Source organism: Aegilops tauschii, chromosome 7, assembly GCF_002575655.3.
Source record: "Aegilops tauschii subsp. strangulata cultivar AL8/78 chromosome 7, Aet v6.0, whole genome shotgun sequence".
Lineage (NCBI taxonomy): Eukaryota > Viridiplantae > Streptophyta > Magnoliopsida > Poales > Poaceae > Aegilops > Aegilops tauschii.
In genome coordinates, this window is record NC_053041.3 from 117,784,987 (window position 1) to 117,805,377 (window position 20,391).

Consider the following 20,391-nt stretch of genomic DNA (forward strand, 5'->3'; position numbering starts at 1 on the left):
ACGGATCGAGACTGGGATTTGTCACTCCGTATGACGGAGAGGTATCTCTGGGCCCACTCGGCGATGCATCATCATAATGAGCTCAATGTAACTAAGGAGTTAGTCACGGGATCATGCATTGCGGTACGAGTAAAGAGACTTGCCGGTAACGAGATTGAACAAGGTATTGGGATACCGACGATCGAATCTCGGGCAAGTAACATACCGATTGACAAAGGGAATTGTATACGGGATTGATTGAATCCTCGACATCGTGGTTCATCCGATGAGATCATCGTGGAACATGTGGGAGCCAACATGGGTATCCAGATCCCGCTGTTGGTTATTGACCGGAGAGGCGTCTCGGTCATGTCTGCATGTCTCCCGAACCCGTAGGGTCTACACACTTAAGGTTCGGTGACGCTAGGGTTGTAGAGATATGAGTATGCGGAAACCCGGAAGTTGTTCGGAGTCCCGGATGAGATCCCGGATGTCACGAGGAGTTCCGGAATGGTCCGGAGGTGAAGAATTATATATAGGAAGTCAAGTTTCGGCCACCGGGAAAGTTTCGGGGGTTATCGGTATTGTACCGGGACCACTGGAAGGGTCCCGGGGGTCCACCGGGTGGGGCCACCTATCCTGGAGGGCCCCATGGGCTGAAGTGGGAAGGGAACCAGCCCTTAGTGGGCTGGGGCGCCCCCCATGGGCCTCCCCCCTGCGCCTAGGGTTGGAAACCCTAGGGTGGGGGCGCCCCACTTGCCTTGGGGGGCAAGTCTCCCCCCTGGCCGCCCCCCCCATCTAGATGGGTCTTGGCCGGCGCCCCCCCCCCTCCCAGGGGGCCTATATAAAGGGGGGAGGGAGGGCAGCAGTACAACAGCCTTGGGCGCCTCCCTCCTCCCCTGCAACACCTCTCCCTCTCGCAGAAGCTCGGCGAAGCCCTGCCGAGATCCCGCTACATCCACCACCACGCCGTCGTGCTGCTGGATCTCCATCAACCTCTCCTTCCCCCTTGCTGGATCAAGAAGGAGGAGACGTCGCTGCACCGTACGTGTGTTGAACGCGGAGGTGCCGTCCGTTCGGCACTCGGTCATCGGTAATTTGGATCACGGCGAGTACGACTCCATCAACCACGTTTATTGGAACGCTTCCGCTCGCGATCTACAAGGGTATGTAGATGCACTCCTTTCCCCTCGTTGCTAGTATACTCCATAGATGGATCTTGGTGAGCGGAGGAACATTTTAAAATTCTGCTACGATCCCCAACAGTGGCATCATGAGCCAGGCCTATGCGTAGTTACTATGCACGAGTAGAACACAAAGCAGTTGTGGGCGTTGATGTTGCCAATTCTTCTTGCCGCTACTAGTCTTATCTTGTTTCGGCGGTATTGTGGGATGAAGCGGCCCGGACCGACCTTACACGTACGCTTACGTGAGACAGGTTCCACCGACTGACATGCACTAGTTGCATAAGGTGGCTAGCGGGTGTCTGTCTCTCCCACTTTAGTCGGAACGGATTCGATGAAAAGGGTCCTTATGAAGGGTAAATAGAAATTGGCAAATCACGTTGTCGTTTTACGTAGGTAAGAAACGTTCTTGCTAGAAACCTATTCAAGCCACGTAAAAACTTGCAACAACAATTAGAGGACGTCTAACTTGTTTTTGCAGCATGTGCTATGTGATGTGATATGGCCAGAAGATGTGATAAATGATATATGTGATGTATGAGATTGATCATATTCTTGTAATAGGAATCACGACTTGCATGTCGATGAGTATGACAACCGGCAGGAGCCATAGGAGTTGTCTTTATTATTTTGTATGACCTGCGTGTCATTGAATAACGCCATGTAAATTACTTTACTTTATTGCTAAACGCGTTAGCCATAGAAGTAGAAGTAATCGTTGGCGTGACAACTTCATGAAGACACGATGATGGAGATCATGGTGTCATGCCGGTGACGAAGATGATCATGGTGCCCCGAAGATGGAGATCAAAGGAGCAAATGATATTGGCCATATCATGTCACTATTTGATTGCATGTGATGTTTATCATGTTTTGCATCTTATTTGCTTAGAACGACGGTAGTAAGTAAGATGATCCCTTATAATAATTTCAAGAAAGTGTTCACCCTAACTGTGCACCGTTGCGAAGGTTCGTTGTTTCGAAGCACCACGTGATGATCGGGTGTGATAGATTCTAACGTTCGCATACAACGGGTGTTGACGAGCCTAGCATGTACAGACATGGCCTCGGAACACACGCAATACACTTAGGTTGACTTGACGAGCCTAGCATGTACAGACATGGCCTCGGAACACGGAGGACCGAAAGGTCGAGCATGAGTCGTATAGAAGATACGATCAACATGGAGATGTTCACCGATCTTGACTAGTCCGTCTCACGTGATGATCGGACACAGCCTAGTTAACTCGGATCATGTTTCACTTAGATGACTAGAGGGATGCCTATCTGAGTGGGAGTTCATTGAGTAATTTGATTAGATGAACTTAATTATCATGAACTTAGTCTAAAATCTTTACACTATGTCTTGTAGATCAAATGGCCCACGTTGTCCTCAACTTCAACGCGTTCCTAGAGAAAACCAAGCTGAAAGATGATGGCAGTAACTATACGGACTGGGTCCGGAACCTCAGGATCATCCTCATAGCTGCCAAGAAAGATTATGTCTTAGAAGCACCGCTAGGTGAAGCACCAATCCCAGAGAACCAAGACGTTATGAACGCTTGGCAATCACGTGCTGATGATTACTCCCTCGTTCAGTGCGGCATGCTTTACAGCTTAGAACCGGGTCTTCAAAAGCGTTTTGAGAAACATGGAGCATATGAGATGTTCGAGGAGCTGGAAATGGTTTTCCAAGCTCATGCCTAGGTCGAGAGATATGAAGTCTCCGACAAGTTCTTTAGCTGTAAAATGGAGGAAAATAGTTCTGTTAGTGAGCACATACTCAGAATGTCTGGGTTACACAACCGCTTGTCTCAGCTGGGAGTTAATCTCTCGGATGACGCAGTCATTGACAGAATCCTTCAGTCGCTTCCACCAAGCTACAAAAGCTTTGTGATGAATTTCAATATGCAGGGGATGAAAAAGACCATTCCTGAGGTATATTCGATGCTGAAATCAGCGGAGGTGGAAATCAGAAAAGAACATCAAGTGTTGATGGTGAATAAAACCACTAAGTTCAAGAAGGGCAAGGGTAAGAAGAACTTCAAGAAGGACGGCAAGGGAGTTGCCGCACCCGGTAAGCCAGTTACTGGGAAGAAGTCAAGGAATGGACCCAAGCCTGAGACTAAGTGCTTTTATTGCAAGGGAAGTTGTCACTGGAAGCGGAGCTGCCCCAAATATTTAGCGGACAAGAAGGCTGGCAACACCAAAGGTATATGTGATATACATGTAATTGATGTGTACCTTACCAGTACTCGTAGTAGCTCCTGGGTATTTGATACCGGTGCGGTTGCTCATATTTGTAACTCAAAACAGGAACTGCAGAATAAGCGGACACTGGCAAAGGACGAGGTGACGATGCGCGTCGGGAATGGTTCCAAGGTCGATGTGATCACCGTCGGCACGCTACCTCTGCATCTACCTACGGGATTAGTTTTAAACCTCAATAATTGTTATTTAGTGCCAGCTTTGAGCATGAACATTGTATCTGGATCTCGTTTAATTCGAGATGGCTACTCATTTAAATCCGAGAATAATGGTTGTTCTATTTATTTGAGAGATATGTTTTATGGTCATGCCCCGCTGGTCAATGGTTTATTCTTGATGAATCTCGAACGTGATGTTACACATATTCATAGTGTGAATACCAAAAGATGTAAAGTTGATAACGATAGTCCCACATATTTGTGGCACTGCCGCCTTGGTCACATTGGTGTCAAGCGCATGAAGAAGCTCCATGCAGATGGACTTTTGGAGTCTCTTGATTATGAATCATTTGACACGTGCGAACCATGCCTCATGGGTAAGATGACCAAGACTCCGTTCTCCGGAACAATAGAGCGAGCAACCAACTTATTGGAAATCATACATACCGATGTGTGCGGTCCAATGAGTGTTGAGGCTCGCAGAGGATATCGTTATGTTCTCACTCTCACGGATGACTTAAGTAGATATGGGTATGTCTACTTAATGAAACACAAGTCTGAAACCTTTGAAAAGTTCAAGGAATTTCAGAGTGAGGTTGAGAATCAACATGACAGAAAAATAAAATTCTTACGATCAGATCGTGGTGGAGAATATTTAAGTCACGAATTTGGTACGCACTTAAGGAAATGTGGAATCGTTTCACAACTCACGCCGCCTGGAACACCTCAGCGAAATGGTGTGTCCGAACGTCGTAATCGCACTCTATTGGATATGGTGCAATCTATGATGTCTCTTACCGATTTACCGCTCTCATTTTGGGGCTATGCTTTAGAGACTGCCGCATTCACTTTAAATAGGGCTCCGTCGAAATCCGTTGAGACGACACCGTATGAATTATGGTTTGGGAAGAAACCTAAGCTGTCATTTCTAAAAGTTTGGGGATGCGATGCTTATGTCAAGAAACTTCAACCTGAAAAGCTTGAACCCAAGTCGGAGAAATGCGTCTTCATAGGATACCCTAAGGAAACTATTGGGTATACCTTCTACCTCAGATCCGAAGGCAAGATCTTCGTTGCCAAGAACGGGTCCTTTCTGGAGAAAGAGTTTCTCTCGAAGGAAGTAAGTGGGAGGAAACTGGAACTTGATGAGGTGATAGTCACCCCTTCCTAACCGGAAAGTAGCGCAGCGCGGGAAAATGTTCCTGTGGTGTCTACACCAACTGGGGAGGAAGTTAATGATGATGATCATGAAGCTTCGGATCAAGTTACTACTGAACTTCGTAGGTCCACAAGGACACGTTCCGCACCAGAGTGGTACGGCAACCCTGTCCTGGAAATCATGTTGTTAGACAACGGTGAACCTTCGAACTATGAAGAAGCGATGGCGGGCCCGGATTCCGACAAATGGCTAGAAGCCATGAAATCCGAGATAGGATCCATGTATGAAAACGAAGTATGGACTTTGACTGACTTGCCCGATGATCGGCGAGCCATAGAAAACAAATGGATCTTTAAGAAGAAGACGGACGCGGATGGTAATGTGACCATCTATAAGGCTCGACTCGTCGCTAAGGGTTATCGACAAGTTCAAGGGGTTGACTACGATGAGACTTTCTCACCCGTAGCAAAGCTGAAGTCCGTTCGAATCATGTTAGCAATTGCCGCATACTATGGTTATGAGTTATGGCAGATGGACGTCAAAACGGCATTCCTTAACGGCTTCCTTTAGGAAGAGTTGTATATGATGCAGCCGGAAGGTTTTGTCGATCCTAAGAATGCTAACAAAGTATGCAAGCTCCAGCGCTCAATCTATGGGTTGGTGCAAGCATCTCGGAGTTGGAACATTTGCTTTGATGAGATGATCAAAGCGTTTGGGTTTACACAGACTTATGGAGAAGCCTGTGTTTACAAGAAAGTGAGTGGGAGCTCTGTAGCATTTCTCATATTATATGTGGATGACATACTATTGATGGGAAATGATATAGAATTCTTGGAAAGTATAAAGGCCTATTTGAATAAGTGTTTTTCAATGAAGGACCTTGGAGAAGCTGCTTATATATTAGGCATCAAGATCTATAGAAATAGATCAAGACGCCTCATTGGTCTTTCACAGAGTACATACCTTGACAAGATATTGAAGAAGTTCAATATGGATCAGTCCAAGAAGGGGTTCTTGCCTGTATTGCAAGGTGTGCAATTGAGCACGGCTCAATGCCCGACCACGGCAGAAGATAGAGAAAAGATGAGTGCCATCCCCTATGCCTCAGCCATAGGGTCTATTATGTATGCCATGCTGTGTACCAGACCTGATGTAAACCTTACCGTAAGTTTGGTAGGAAGGTACCAAAGTAATCCCAGCATGGAACACTGGACAGCGGTCAAGAATATCCTGAAGTACCTGAAGAGGACTAAGGATATGTTTCTCGTTTATGGAGGTGGCGAAGAGCTCGTCGTAAAGGGTTACGTCGACGCTAGCTTCGACACAGATCTGGATGACTCGAAGTCACAAACCGGATACGTGTATATTTTGAATGGAGGAGCAGTAAGCTGGTGCAGTTGCAAGCAAAGCGTCGTGGCGGGATCTACATGTGAAGCGGAGTACATGGCAGCCTCGGAGGCAGCACAGGAAGCAGTCTGGATGAAGGAGTTCATTACCGACCTAGGGGTGATTCCCAATGCGTCGGGCCCGATGACTCTCTTCTGTGACAACACTGGAGCTATTGCCCTTGCCAAGGAGCCCAGGTTTCACAGGAAGACCAGGCATATCAAGCGTCGCTTTAACTCCATTCGTGAAACTGTTCAAAGTGGAGACATAGATATTTGTAAAGTACATACGGACCTGAATGTAGCAGATCCGTTGACTAAACCTCTCCCTAGAGCAAAACATGATCAACACCAGGACGCAATGGGTGTTTGATTCATCACAATGTAACTAGATTATTGACTCTAGTGCAAGTGGGAAACTGTTGGAAATATGCCCTAGAGGCAATAATAAATGGTTATTATTATATTTCTTTGTTCATGGTAATTGTCTATTGTTCATGCTATAATTGTGTTATCCGGAAATCGTAATGCATGTGTGAATACATAGACCACAACGTGTCCCTAGTAAGCCTCTAGTTGACTAGCTCGTTGATCAACAGATAGTCATGGTTTCCTGACTATGGACATTGGATGTCATTGATAACGGGATCACATCATTAGGAGAATGATGTGATGGAAGACCCAATCCTAAGCATAGCTCAAAGATCGTGTAGTTCGTTTGCTAGAGCTTTTCCAATGTCAAGTATCTTCTCCTTAGACCATGAGATCGTGCAACTCCCGGATACCGTAGGAGTACTTTGGGTATGCCAAACGTCACAACGTAACTGGGTGACTATAAAGGTACACTACGGGTATCTCCGAAAGTGTCTGTTGGGTTGGCACGGATCGAGACTGGGATTTGTCACTCCGTATGACGGAGAGGTATCTCTGGGCCCACTCGGCGATGCATCATCATAATGAGCTCAATGTAACTAAGGAGTTAGTCACGGGATCATGCATTGCGGTACGAGTAAAGAGACTTGCCGGTAACGAGATTGAACAAGGTATTGGGATACCGACAATCGAATCTCGGGCAAGTAACATACCGATTGACAAAGGGAATTGTATACGGGATTGATTGAATCCTCGACATCGTGGTTCATCCGATGAGATCATCGTGGAACATGTGGGAGCCAACATGGGTATCCAGATCCCGCTGTTGGTTATTGACCGGAGAGGCGTCTCGGTCATGTCTGCATGTCTCCCGAACCCGTAGGGTCTACACACTTAAGGTTCGGTGACGCTAGGGTTGTAGAGATATGAGTATGCGGAAACCCGGAAGTTGTTCGGAGTCCCGGATGAGATCCCGGACGTCACGAGGAGTTCCGGAATGGTCCGGAGGTGAAGAATTATATATAGGAAGTCAAGTTTCGGCCACCGGGAAAGTTTCGGGGGTTATCGGTATTGTACCGGGACCACCGGAAGGGTCCCGGGGGTCCACCGGGTGGGCCCACCTATCCCGGAGGGCCCCATGGGCTGAAGTGGGAAGGGAACCAGCCCTTAGTGGGCTGGGGTGCCCCCATGGGCCTCCCCCTGCGCCTAGGGTTGGAAACCCTAGGGTGGGGGGCGCCCCACTTGCCTTGGGGGGCAAGTCTCCCCCCGGTCGCCGCCCCCCCCCCCCCCCCATCTAGATGGGTCTTGGCCGGCGCCCCCCCCCCCCCCTCCCAGGGGGCCTATATAAAGTGGGGGAGGGAGGGAAGCAGTACAACAGCCTTGGGCGCCTCCCTCTCTGCAACACCTCTCCCTCTCGCAGAAGCTCGGCGAAGCCCTGCCGAGATCCCGCTACATCCACCACCACGCCGTCGTGCTGCTGGATCTCCATCAACCTCTCCTTCCCCCTTGCTGGATCAAGAAGGAGGAGACGTCGCTGCACCGTACGTGTGTTGAACGCGGAGGTGCCGTCCGTTCGGCACTCGGTCATCGGTGATTTGGATCACGACAAGTACGACTCCATCAACCACGTTCATTGGAACGCTTCCGCTCGCGATCTACAAGGGTATGTAGATGCACTCCTTTCCCCTCGTTGCTAGTATACTCCATAGATGGATCTTGGTGAGCGTAGGAAAATTTTAAAATTCTGCTACGATCCCCAACACAAACAAGGGATACAACGCATGCACGCACGGTTTAGATGACACTGAAAGTATATACCTGGACAAATGCAGGAAGCATGTGTACCTGGGCCATCGTCGATTTCTTCCGACCAACCATCAATGTCGAAAGAAAGGCAAGCATTTCAAAGGCGAGGCAGATCACCGGAAGAAGCCCGCCATGCGTACCGGTGATCACGTACTTGCTATGGTCAATGATTTACACGTAATCTTTGGAAAGGGTCCCGGCGGACTAGCTGTTCCGAATGACGCTGAGGGACAAACCCATGTGGAAGAAGAAATCTATATTTTGGGACCTACCCTACTAGAAAGACCTAGAGGTCCGCTCTTCAATCGACGTGATGCACGTGACGAAGAACCTTTGCGTGAACCTGCTAGGCTTCTTGGGCGTGTATGGGAAGACAAAAGATACACCTGAGGCATGGGAGGACCTGCAACGTTTGCACGAAAAAGACGGCATGCCTCCGAAGCAGTATGAAGGTCCTGCCAGCTACGCTCTTACGAAAGAAGAGAAAGAAATCTTCTTTGAATGCCTGCTCAGTATGAAGGTCCCGACTGGCTTCTCATCGAATATAAAGGGAATAATAAATATGCCAGAGAAAAAGTTCCAGAACCTAAAGTCTCATGACTGCCACGTGATTATGACGCAACTGCTTCCGGTTGCATTTAGGGGGCTTCTACCGGAAAACGTCCGATTAGCCATTGTGAAGCTATGTGCATTCCTCAATGCAATCTCTCAGAAGGTGATCGATCCAGAAATCATACCAAGGCTAAGGAGTGATGTGGCGCAATGTCTTGTCAGTTTCGAGCTTGTGTTCCCACCATCCTTCTTCAATATCATGACGCACGTCCTAGTTAATCTAGTCGACGAGATTGTCATTCTGGGGCCCGTATTTCTACACAATATGTTCCCCTTCGAGAGGTTCATGGGAGTCCTAATGAAATATGTCCGTAACCGCGCTAGGCCAGAAGGAAGCATCTCCATGGGCCATCAAACAGAGGCTGTCATTGGGTTTTGTGTTGACTTCATTCCTGGCCTTAAGAAGATAGGTCTCCCTAAATCGCGGTATGAGGGGAGACTGACTGGAAAAGGCACGCTAGGAGCGGACTCAATAATATGCAGGGACGGGCATTCTTGGTCTCAAGCACACTACACAGTTCTACAGAACTCTACCTTGGTGACCCCGTATGTCGATGAACACAAGAACAGTCTGCGCTCCAAACACCCGGAGCAGTGCGACGACTGGATTACATGTGAACACATCAGGACTTTCAGCAGTTGGTTGGAAACACGTCTCAGAGGTGACAACACTGTTTGTGATGAGCTGTACTCGTTGTCCAGGGGACCATCTTTGACTGTATTGACTTACAAAGGATACGAGATAAATGGGAATACATTTTACACGATCGCCCAAGATCAAAAGAGCACCAACCAAAACAGCGGTGTCCGCTTTGATGCAGCAACCGAGAGGGGAAAGGACACATATTATGGTTACATAGTGGACATATGGGAACTTGACTACGGACATGATTTTAAGGTCCCTTTGTTTAAGTGCAAATGGGTCAATCTGTCAGGAGGCGGGGTACAGGTAGACCCACAGTACGGAATGACAACAGTGGATCTGAAAAATCTTGGGTACACTGACGAACCGTTCGTCCTAGCCAATGATGTGGCACAGGTTATCTATGTGAAGGACATGTCTACGGAACCGAGAAAAAAAAGATAAGGAAGCGAATACATCATACGATGAGCCAAAGCACCACATAGTTCTTTCAGGAAAAAGGGACATCGTGGGAGTGGAGGCCAAGACAGACATGTCTGAAGATTATGAAAAGTTTCATGAAATTCCTCCCTTCAAAGTCAAGGCTGACCCAAGCATCCTGATAAACGATGAAGATTATCCATGGTTACGGCGCAATAAGCAAATGACACAAGCGAAGAAAAAGTGAAGACTTTCTCCCGCAACTATTATGATGATACCATGCCAACTTTGTAACAGACGAGTATGATACCATTGTCCGTTTTGTACACGAAGTGCATCCAGTTTTTGTCGTAACCCTCTCAACTTTCTTGCACATGCTATGTGAATGAAATGATGATACCATGCCAACTTTCAACCTTTTCAGAGTTCATTTGAAATGCTTTTCAATTTCAGGGTCTTATAGCTCAAAATAATCAATAAATGCATGAAAAATAAGAAATGAAGTCAAAAAGGGTTGAAAATTGATGATGTGGCTTTGAATGGTGCATTTTGAACACACAAAAAGTCAGGAGTTCAAATAAGTTTTAAAAAATAAAATCCCTTTGTAACAGACGAGTTTCCGTATGAAATCCTGATACTTCGAAAGAGATTGTCCATTTTGTACACGAAGTGCATCCAGTTTTCGCCGTAACCCTCTCAACTTTCTTGCATATGCTATGTGGCTGAAATGATGATACCATGCCAACTTTCAACCTTTTCAGAGTTCATTTGAAATGCTTTTCAATTTTAGGGTCTTATAGCTCAAAATAATCAGTAAATGCATGAAAAATGGTGCATGAAAAATAACAAATAAAATAAATAAGTAATTAGAAACAAAATAATATAAACTTTAATAAAATATATAAGTACAAACAAAATAAAATAAACTTTAATAACATAAATAAAATTTATGAAACTAAAATTATCAAAGTATTTTCTGATCAAAACATTATAAGCAACCTCTAGTATTATTGAAACTAAAATTATATAAAATTGATGCAACTAAAATTATCAAAGTATTTTCTGTTCAAAATCATTGAAAGCAAAAAGAATTTTCATAAAGAACTTTTTTTGTTAGAAACTTTAATAGCAAAAAGAATTATCATAAAGTAAAATAAATAAGTAATTAGAAACAAAATAAAATAAAATAAATAAGTTTTTTGTTGTAAGTAGAAACAAAATAAAATAAAAAAAGAAAACAAAAAAAGGCAAAAAATAAAAAAATATGCCACCTACTAGGCCACCACGGCCTGAATACGACTAGAAACCCATCGATGGGCCAGGATTCAGGCCCGCAGAAGGCCCAGTAGGCCCACCAGGCATAGCAGTGACAATTAGGCCCGTAAGCCTACAATGGAGAGGAGCTCGAGAGGGGAGCGGCAGTGGGGCTTATAAACCACTGCGCGCCCCTCTCAACTAGTGAGGTGGGACTAAACTTTCGACGCGGGCGCAGAAGCACAAGGCCTTTGGTCCCGGTTGGTGGCAGCAACCGGGACTAAAGGGGGGGCATTGGTACCGGTTAGTGCCACCAACCGGGACTAAAGGTGGCATTGGTCTCGGTTGCTGCCATGAACCGGTACCAATGCTCTCCGTATATAAGCAGGACTTGTAAATTTTCTAGTTCCATCGAACATTTGCCCCCCGACGACGCTGAACTCATCGACGCCGCCAGGCTGCCTGTGCTCTCCGTCGCCACCCCGCGCCCTTGCTGCCCGTGCTCGCCGACGCCGCCAGGCTGCTCGTGCTCGCCGTCGCCGCCCCGCCGCCCGCTCCTCGTCACCGCCCACTCCTCGTCGTCGTCGCCCCGTGCCGTTGCCCTGCCCCGACGCGCCGCCCCGGCCCGTGTCCCTGCCCCGATGCGCCGCCCCGGCCCGCGCACCCCTGCCTCGACGTGCCGCCCCGGCCCGAGCCCCTGCCCCGACGCCGCCCCACGCCCCCGGCCTACCCCGACCACACGCCGCCGTCACGTTCGGTCCGGCCGCCGGCCTTCCTCTCTGTTTTCGTTCATATATATATGATGATTTGTTTTTTGCATTTTTATAAAAATGTATATATGTATGTATGTTCTCTGTGCATATAAAAGTTAGATTTTTAGTACATTTGGGTACATTTTAGGTTAGTTTCATTTTTAGAAAAGTTTTATGTATTTAGGAAAAGAAGGAAGAGAAGGAAGAAGGAAGAAGAAGAAAAAGTTTTATATATGCAAAAGTTACATTTTTAGAAAAGTATTATATATCTAGCTAGGAAGATAATGAAGAAGAAGAAAAAGAAGGAGAGGAAAAAGGAAAATAAGAAGAAGAAAAAAGAAGAAAAAGAAGAGGAGAAGAAGAAAGGAATAGAGGAGAAGAAGAGAAAATAGAATATTCTATTTTCTCTTCTTCTCCTCTATTCCTTTCTTCTTCTCCTCTTTTTTTTCTTCTTTTTTTTCTTCAATCTTCTCCTCTATTAATATCTTCTTCTCCTCTTTTTATTTCTTCTTCATCTTCTTATTTTTTATTGGATATGTCGTTGTCGATATACCCCGTGTCCCGATAACTTCAACACGAGGGGGGGTTCGACCTACCCCCTCCCCGATAACATTATTTTCCCATGTATGTATGTCGTCGTTGTCGATATAACCCCCTCCCGGATAACTTCGACCGTGATAACTTATACCACGGGAGCACCCCCCGGCCCTCTCGCTCGACCAAAACTCTCAAGGACACCCAAACCCTAGAAAAAAACGATGTCGATCTCCTACCCCCTCCCGCCGCGCCCCTACCCTTGAAGCGTTGCCGAGGCCACCCCAAACCCGGAATAAGCTAGGTCTATGTTCGCACTAATATATCCACCTGCTGTCATGTTTGTGTAATAATTGCCATGTTGTAATATTTGCAGAAACAATGGAGCACGGACGAGACAAGGAAGCAGAAGAGGTGTTGGGGGACATAATCTTAGCCGGAGGTGATGTCTTGTCGTATCTTAACGACAATGATGGTTTGGAAGAACAGGGTGAAGAAGCAGGGTACGGTGATCGAAGAGTGGAGGAGGAAAGACATGATTATGATGGCTCCGGTGACCCAATGCTGGTGCAAGAAGGAGCCCGTGGTGACGCCTCCGGTGACCGAACAGAGTCCGGCCAGGTAAATATATTAGTTAAGCCTATGCTGACTAGCTAATTGATGCATTCATTGTTTTGGTATGTACACATATTAATTAACTCTCGTCTTTCTTCTTTTTTCTAGCCCTCCGGATCGAGCACAACTTCGGTAAAGAGACGAGGCCCGAAGAGAAAGTTGCGCTCGGATGAAAGGTTTGAGATCACACCAATCGCGCGCGACGGCCAACCGATTGAACCCATCCGGACAAAGGAAGCATTTGCTGCTCAGTGCGGGGTTCTTGTTAGGGACAAGATCCCGATCAGCATCCACCAATGGTATAAGCCTAAGAAGGAAGACCCTGAGGTGTCTTATGTCAATGATATGCAGAAAGATGATCTTTGGACTGAACTGAAGGCAAATTTCACCCTACCGCCCGAGGAGGATCCGGAGAAGCCAGTTAAAGAGCAATTAATCAAGTCTCATGCTCTTAAGAAGATGGCAGACCTATTCAGGAGGTGGAAGAATGAGCTGAAAACGTTTGTCGACAAAGAAGAGACACCAGAATTCATCGGCAAATATGAGAAGATCAGAGATCACTGGCCCGCATTTGTGGCCCACAAGACATTGGAAAAGAGTAAGAAGTTGTCAGCGATAAACAAGAAAAATGCTGCGAAGAAAAAGCTTCACCATCGCACGGGGTCAGGTGGCTACCTCAAAGCCCGGCCTAAGTGGGCCAAGGCTAAGAATGATCTGCTTGATAAAGGGATCGAACCAGAGACAATGAACTGGCCAGACCGTTGCCGGACTTGGTTCTTCGGGGCTGGCGGAACCTTGGGCCCTGTATCAGGGAAGTGCGTTTGGATGGACGAGCAAATGAGAATACCAGTCAAGAGGCTTCAGCACTATATCGATGCAGTGCACCAAGGGACGTTCATTCCAGACAGAGAGAACGACGAGCTCACAAAGGCCCTCGGGAATCCTGAGCACCCTGGACGGACACGAGGCATGCCAGGCTCCGTTCCGTGGAAGGCTGGTTTTCCGGACACAGGCGGTTACAAAAGCCAGGAGAGGAGGAAAAAAGTAGAGCAGACCCAAATTCAGAAGCTGCACAAAAGGGTTCAAGCGCTAGAGGAACGAGACGTAGCTCGCAGCAATCGACCTGCCGAAACTACCCCTGAAGCTACCCCGCCATCTCAGCGGAGAAGCAGCGTGGCTTCCACCGAGCTGCTTCAGCCGGACCATGTCTTGACGGCTCCTGCTAGCTACCCCGTGGATGCTATCACGGAGTCTCAACATTGCCACCTTATGACGCGATGGGAGAACTTCAAAGTCAAGGCGGTTGTCGGCTCTGTTCGACCTCCTGAACCCGGCGCAACTTTTCACTATCGTCCGATTCCAGAAGGATATGCTAGGGTGACGGTGGACGAAATAATGGAGGGATTTGAGGACCTCCAGCTTGACCACCCTACCGGTGAAGGGGAGACTCGGCTGGGTTCTGCTCTGAAGACTCCATGCCTATGGCGGAAGGAGCTCAACAACCTTCCCAACTGGACGCCTCCGGCGAGTAAGGGCACTCCGCCTCCTCCTCCACCTCCTCCTCCGGCGAGTGATCAGGGCACTCAGCCTCCTTCTCCGGCGCGTGGCGGCACTCAGCCTCCTTCTCCGGCGTGTGGCGGCACTCCGCCTCCTCCTCTGGCGAGTGATCAGGGCACTCAGCCTCCTTCTCCGGCGCGTGGCGGCACTCCGCCTCCTTCTCCGCCTGCGCCGGCACGCCAGAGCAGCCAGCCTCCTCCTTCTCCGCCTCGTCAGCAAGGGCGGAAGAGACCCGCCGCCGTTCCGGCTGCTCCGGCGCGTCGTAGTCCTTCTCCTCCGCCTCGTAAGCAAGGAAAGAAGACAGCCGCAGCCGCTCCGTTTGCTCTGTCGGCGTCTAGCAGTACAGCCAGAGGCGGGAGGCAATACATCGGTCCTTCTCTGAAGATTCCAGAGAAGTTACCATACGAGAGGACCGAGGAGGAAACCACGAAGATCGTGCGAGCCGAAGTGAAGAACTTCTTTGAAGTGGTGAAAGCAAAGAAACGTCCACCTCCGGAGGAGAAGGTAGATCCGGTGAAAGCGAAGCGCACTCTGGCTGCCCTGACAAAACCACCAAAGTCTCCGCCGAAAGGCAACTATGAGCGCATTATTGGAAAGACATTTGCCAAAGTGGAGCGGTCGGGAAGTACTGTCAGTGATCAAAGGTTAAAAGAACGACGAGCTGGGGAAAAAATTGCCCAGCTCGGCGAACAAGCGAACCAATCGTGCCCCCCGCTCAAGGTGTCTAGCGACATCGTCGCTAATGATCCGAGGATGGTGGCCGGTTATACAAATCTTGGATATTACCTGCCCGATGATGTACATTATGATTTCTTGGAGGTGGACGAACACAAATACCATTACGGGAAGCCTCTCGTCAAAGATGAAAGATCTCTAACAACGATGATGCGAAGATTACATGATTGGTACATGAAAACCTGCAGAGAGTCTGGGGGGAGGGATACTTTGATGCTGAGAGTTAAAGAGGAGCATGACCTCGTTGGAATTGAACTGTTGAATGTTCCATTTGAGGAGTTCTTCCAGTTTTTCAATCAAAAGGCCCCCGATAAATCAACGGTCACTTGCTACTGTCTGTAAGTAGTACTACTTCTGTCATTAAGTCTCTCTATATAGGTCAGCTCTTTCATTGCATGTATTTATAATTATCCTCACTATATTATGCAGATTGAAGATCGCCGAATTGAAGAAAAGACAAATCGGTGATATTGGATTCATTAACACAAATCTTATAGATACAACTGAGGTTAAATATCATGCCAAAAATACCGAGGCCAACTTGCTACGATCGTTGGTAATAAATGAAAACAAAGATATAATACTCTTTCCTTACAACTTCAAGTGAGTGTTACTATCTTGTGCATATTCGGTTTCCCTTATTAGTCCAGGTTATAGTAATGTAATTGATGACTTATGCATGCGTGCGCAGCTTCCACTATATTCTCCTAGAGATTAAGCTTGAGCAGGGAGTAGTAACCGTCTTAGACTCGAGACGAAAAGATCCCCAGGACTATGCGGACATGACTCAAATGCTCGAGAAGTAAGTTAAATCGATCATTATCCACCATATCAGCAACTTTGTTCATTTCCTGATATCAAGTAATTGTTTTCTTTGTTTGGCAGGGTTTGGAGAAAATTCACCAAAAAAGCTCCGGGACTGCCGAAGAAGCTGCAATTTAAACACCCGAAAGTAAGTACTATAGTAGCATGTTTCGCGCATCTCCTAGTGATTCAAGCGCTAGTTTCATCAATACCATTTAGCATGCTTGCTTATCAGTTTGATTGACCTCTATTTCTTGTAAAGTGGTTGTGGCAGGAACAAGGGAATGATTTCTGTGGATACTAGTTTGCGATTCCATCCGCCACACGACCTGTGAGCGGGGCTACTCTGAGGAACAATATGAAGTGCCTAAGCAATAATATTCACAATTTTATTTTATTACCATCATTTGTGTTGAGTTTCATTTATTCATATATATATATATATATATATATATATATATATATATATATATATATATGTATGTATGTATTGACCCCCTTCTTCAAATTAGATCTTTCGGATGCGGGATGAACTCCTAGCACCAGATCGTATGCGAGCAATTCAAGAGGAATTGGCGGCATTCTTCCTTGACCACGTGATCGCTGAAGACGGAGAATACCATGTGGACCCTGTGTTCATATATAATTAGGAGATCATATTGTAAGAGATAATTATTGTATATATGTAGCCAGTAGTGTCGGATAGATATACGAGAACTTGTTTTTCGACCAATCTCTCGGAGAAGGAGAGGTGGTCGATATCACTTCTCTCTGTATGCATATGTTCATGACGATTTTCTGTTTCCTTCATTTGCTTACTAGCTAGCGTGTCTAGTGAAGGAAATATGCCCTAGAGGCAATAATAAAGTTATTATTTATTTCCTTATATCATGATAAATGTTTATTATTCATGCTAGAATTGTATTAACCGGAAACATAATACATGTGTGAATACATAGACAAACAGAGTGTCACTAGTATGCCTCTACTTGACTAGCTCGTTAATCAAAGATGGTTATGTTTCCTAGCCATAGACATGAGTTGTCATTTGATTAACGGGATCACCTCATTAGGAGAATGACGTGATTGACTTGACCCATTCCGTTAGCTTAGCACTCGATCGTTTAGTATGTTGCTATTGCTTTCTTCATGACTTATACATGTTCCTATGACTATGAGATTATGCAACTCCCGTTTACCGGAGGAACACTTTGTGTGCTACCAAACGTCACAACGTAAATGGGTGATTATAAAGGTGCTCTACAGGTGTCTCCAAAGGTACTTGTTGGGTTGGCGTATTTCGAGATTAGGATTTGTCACTCCAATTGTCGGAGAGGTATCTCTGGGCCCACTCGGTAATGCACATCACTATAAGCCTTGCAAGCATTGTGACTAATGAGTTAGTTGCGGGATGATGTGTTACGGAACGAGTAAAGAGACTTGCCGGTAACGAGATTGAACTAGGTATCGAGATACCGACGATCAAATCTCGGGCAAGTAACATACCGGTGACAAAGGGAACAACGTATGTTGTTATGCGGTCTGACCGATAAAGATCTTCGTAGAATATGTGGGAGCCAATATGGGCATCCAGGTCCCGCTATTGGTTATTGACCGGAGACATGTCTCGGTCATATCTACATAGTTCTCGAACCCGTAGGGTCCGCACGCTTAACGTTACGATGACAGTTTTATTGAGTTTTGATGTACCGAAGGAGTTCGGAGTCCCGGATGAGATCGAGGACATGACGAGGAGTCTCGAAATGGCTGAGACGTAAAGATCGATATATTGGAAGACTATATTCGGACTTCGGAAAGGTTCCGAGTGATTCGGGTATTTTTCGGAGTACCGAAGAGTTACGGGAATTCGTATTGGGCCTTAATGGGCCATACGGGGAAGGAGAGAAAGGCCTCAAAAGGTGGCCGCACCCCTCCCCATGGTCTGGTCCGAATTGGACTAGGGAAGGGGGGCGCACCCTTCCTTCTTTCTCCTTCCCCCTTCCCTTCTCCTACTCCCACAAGGAAAAGGAGGAGTCCTACTCCCGGTGGGAGTAGGACTCCCCCCTGTGGCGCGCCTCTCCCCTTGGCCGGCTGCCTCCCCCTTGCTCCTTTATATACGGGGGCAGGGGGCACCCCAGAGACACAACAATTGATCCTTGAGATCTCTTAGCCGTGTGCGGTGCCCCCCTCCACCATATTACACCTCGATAATACCGTTGCGGAGCTTAGGTGAAGCCCTGTGTCGGTGAAACATCATCATCGTCACCACGCCGTCGTGCTGACGAAACTCTCCCTCAACACTCGGCTGGATCGGAGTTCGAGGGACGTCATCGAGCTGAACGTGTGTAGAACTCGGAGGTGCCGTACGTTTGGTACTTGATCGGTCGGATCGTGAAGACGTACGACTACATCAACCGCGTTGTGATAACGCTTCCGCTATCGGTCTATGAGGGTACGTGGACAACACTCTCCCCTCTCGTTGCTACGCATCACCATGATCTTGCGTGTGCGTAGGAAATTTTTTGAAATTACTACGTTCCCCAACAGTGGCATCCGAGCCTGGTTTTATGCGTTGATGCTATGCACGAGTAGAACACAAGTGAGTTGTGGGCGATATAAGTCATACTGCTTACCAGCATGGCATACTTTGGTTCAGTGGTATTGTGAGATGAAGCGGCCCGGACCGACATTACGCGTACGCTTACGCGAGACTGGTTTCACCGTTGCGAGCACTCGTTGCTTAAAGGTGACCGGCGGGTGTCTGTCTCTCTCACTTTAGTTGAACCGAGTGTGGCTACGCCCGGTCCTTGCGAAGGTTAAAACAGCACCAACTTGACAAACTATCGTTGTGGTTTTGATGCGTAGGTAAAAACGGTTCTTGCTAAGCCCGTAGCAGCCACGTAAAATATGCAACAACAAAGTAGAGGACGTCTATATTGTTTTTGCAGGGCATGTTGTGATGTGATATGGTCAAGACATGATGTGATATAATGTGTTGTATGAGATGATCATGTTTTGTAACCGAGTTATCGGCAACTGGCAGGAGCCATATGGTTGTTGCTTTATTGTATGAGATGCAATCGCCATGTAATAGTTTTACTTTATCACTAAGTGGTAGCGATAGTCGTAAAAGCAATAAGTTGGCGAGACGACAACGATGCTACGATGGAGATCAAGGTGTCGCGCCGGTGACGATGGTGATCATGACGGTGCTTCGGAGATGGAGATCACAAGCACGATGCTTCGGAGATGGAAATCACAAGCACAAGATGATGATGGCCATATCATATCACTTATATTGATTGTGTGTGATGTTAATCCTTTATGCATCTTATCTTGCTTTGTTTGACGGTGGCATTATAAGATGATCCTTCACTAAATTATCAAAGTATAAGTGTTCTCCCTGACTATGCACCGTTGCAAAAGTTCTTCGTGCTGAGACACCATGTGATGATCGGGTGTGATAGGCTCTACGTTCAAATACAACGGGTGCAAAACAGTTGCACACGTGGAATACTCAGGTTAAACTTGACGAGCCTAGCATATAACAGATATGGCCTCGGAACACGGAGACCGAAAGGTCGAGCGTGAATCATATAGTAGATATGATCAACATAGTGATGTTCACCATTGAAACTACTCCATCTCACGTGATGATCGGACATGGTTTAGTTGATATGGATCACGTGATCACTTAGAGGATTAGAGGGATGTCTATCTAAGTGGGAGTTCTTAAGTAATATGATTAATTGAACTTGAATTTATCATGAACTTAGTCCTGATAGTATTTTGCAAATTATGTTGTAGATCAATAGCGCACGTTGTTGCTTCCCTATGATTATTTTGATATGTTCCTAGAGAAAATTATGTTGAAAGATGTTAGTAGCAAAGATGCGGATTGGATCCGTGATCTGAGGATTATCCTCATTGCTGCACAGAAAAATTATGTCCTTGATGCACCGCTAGGTGACAGACCTATTGCAGGAGCAGATGCAGACGTTATGAACGTTTGGCTAGCTCAATATGATGACTACTTGATAGTTTAGTGCACCATGCTTAACGGCTTAGAATCGGGACTTCAAAGACGTTTTGAACGTCATGGACCATATAAGATGTTCCAGGAGTTGAAGTTAATATTTCAAGCAAATACCCGA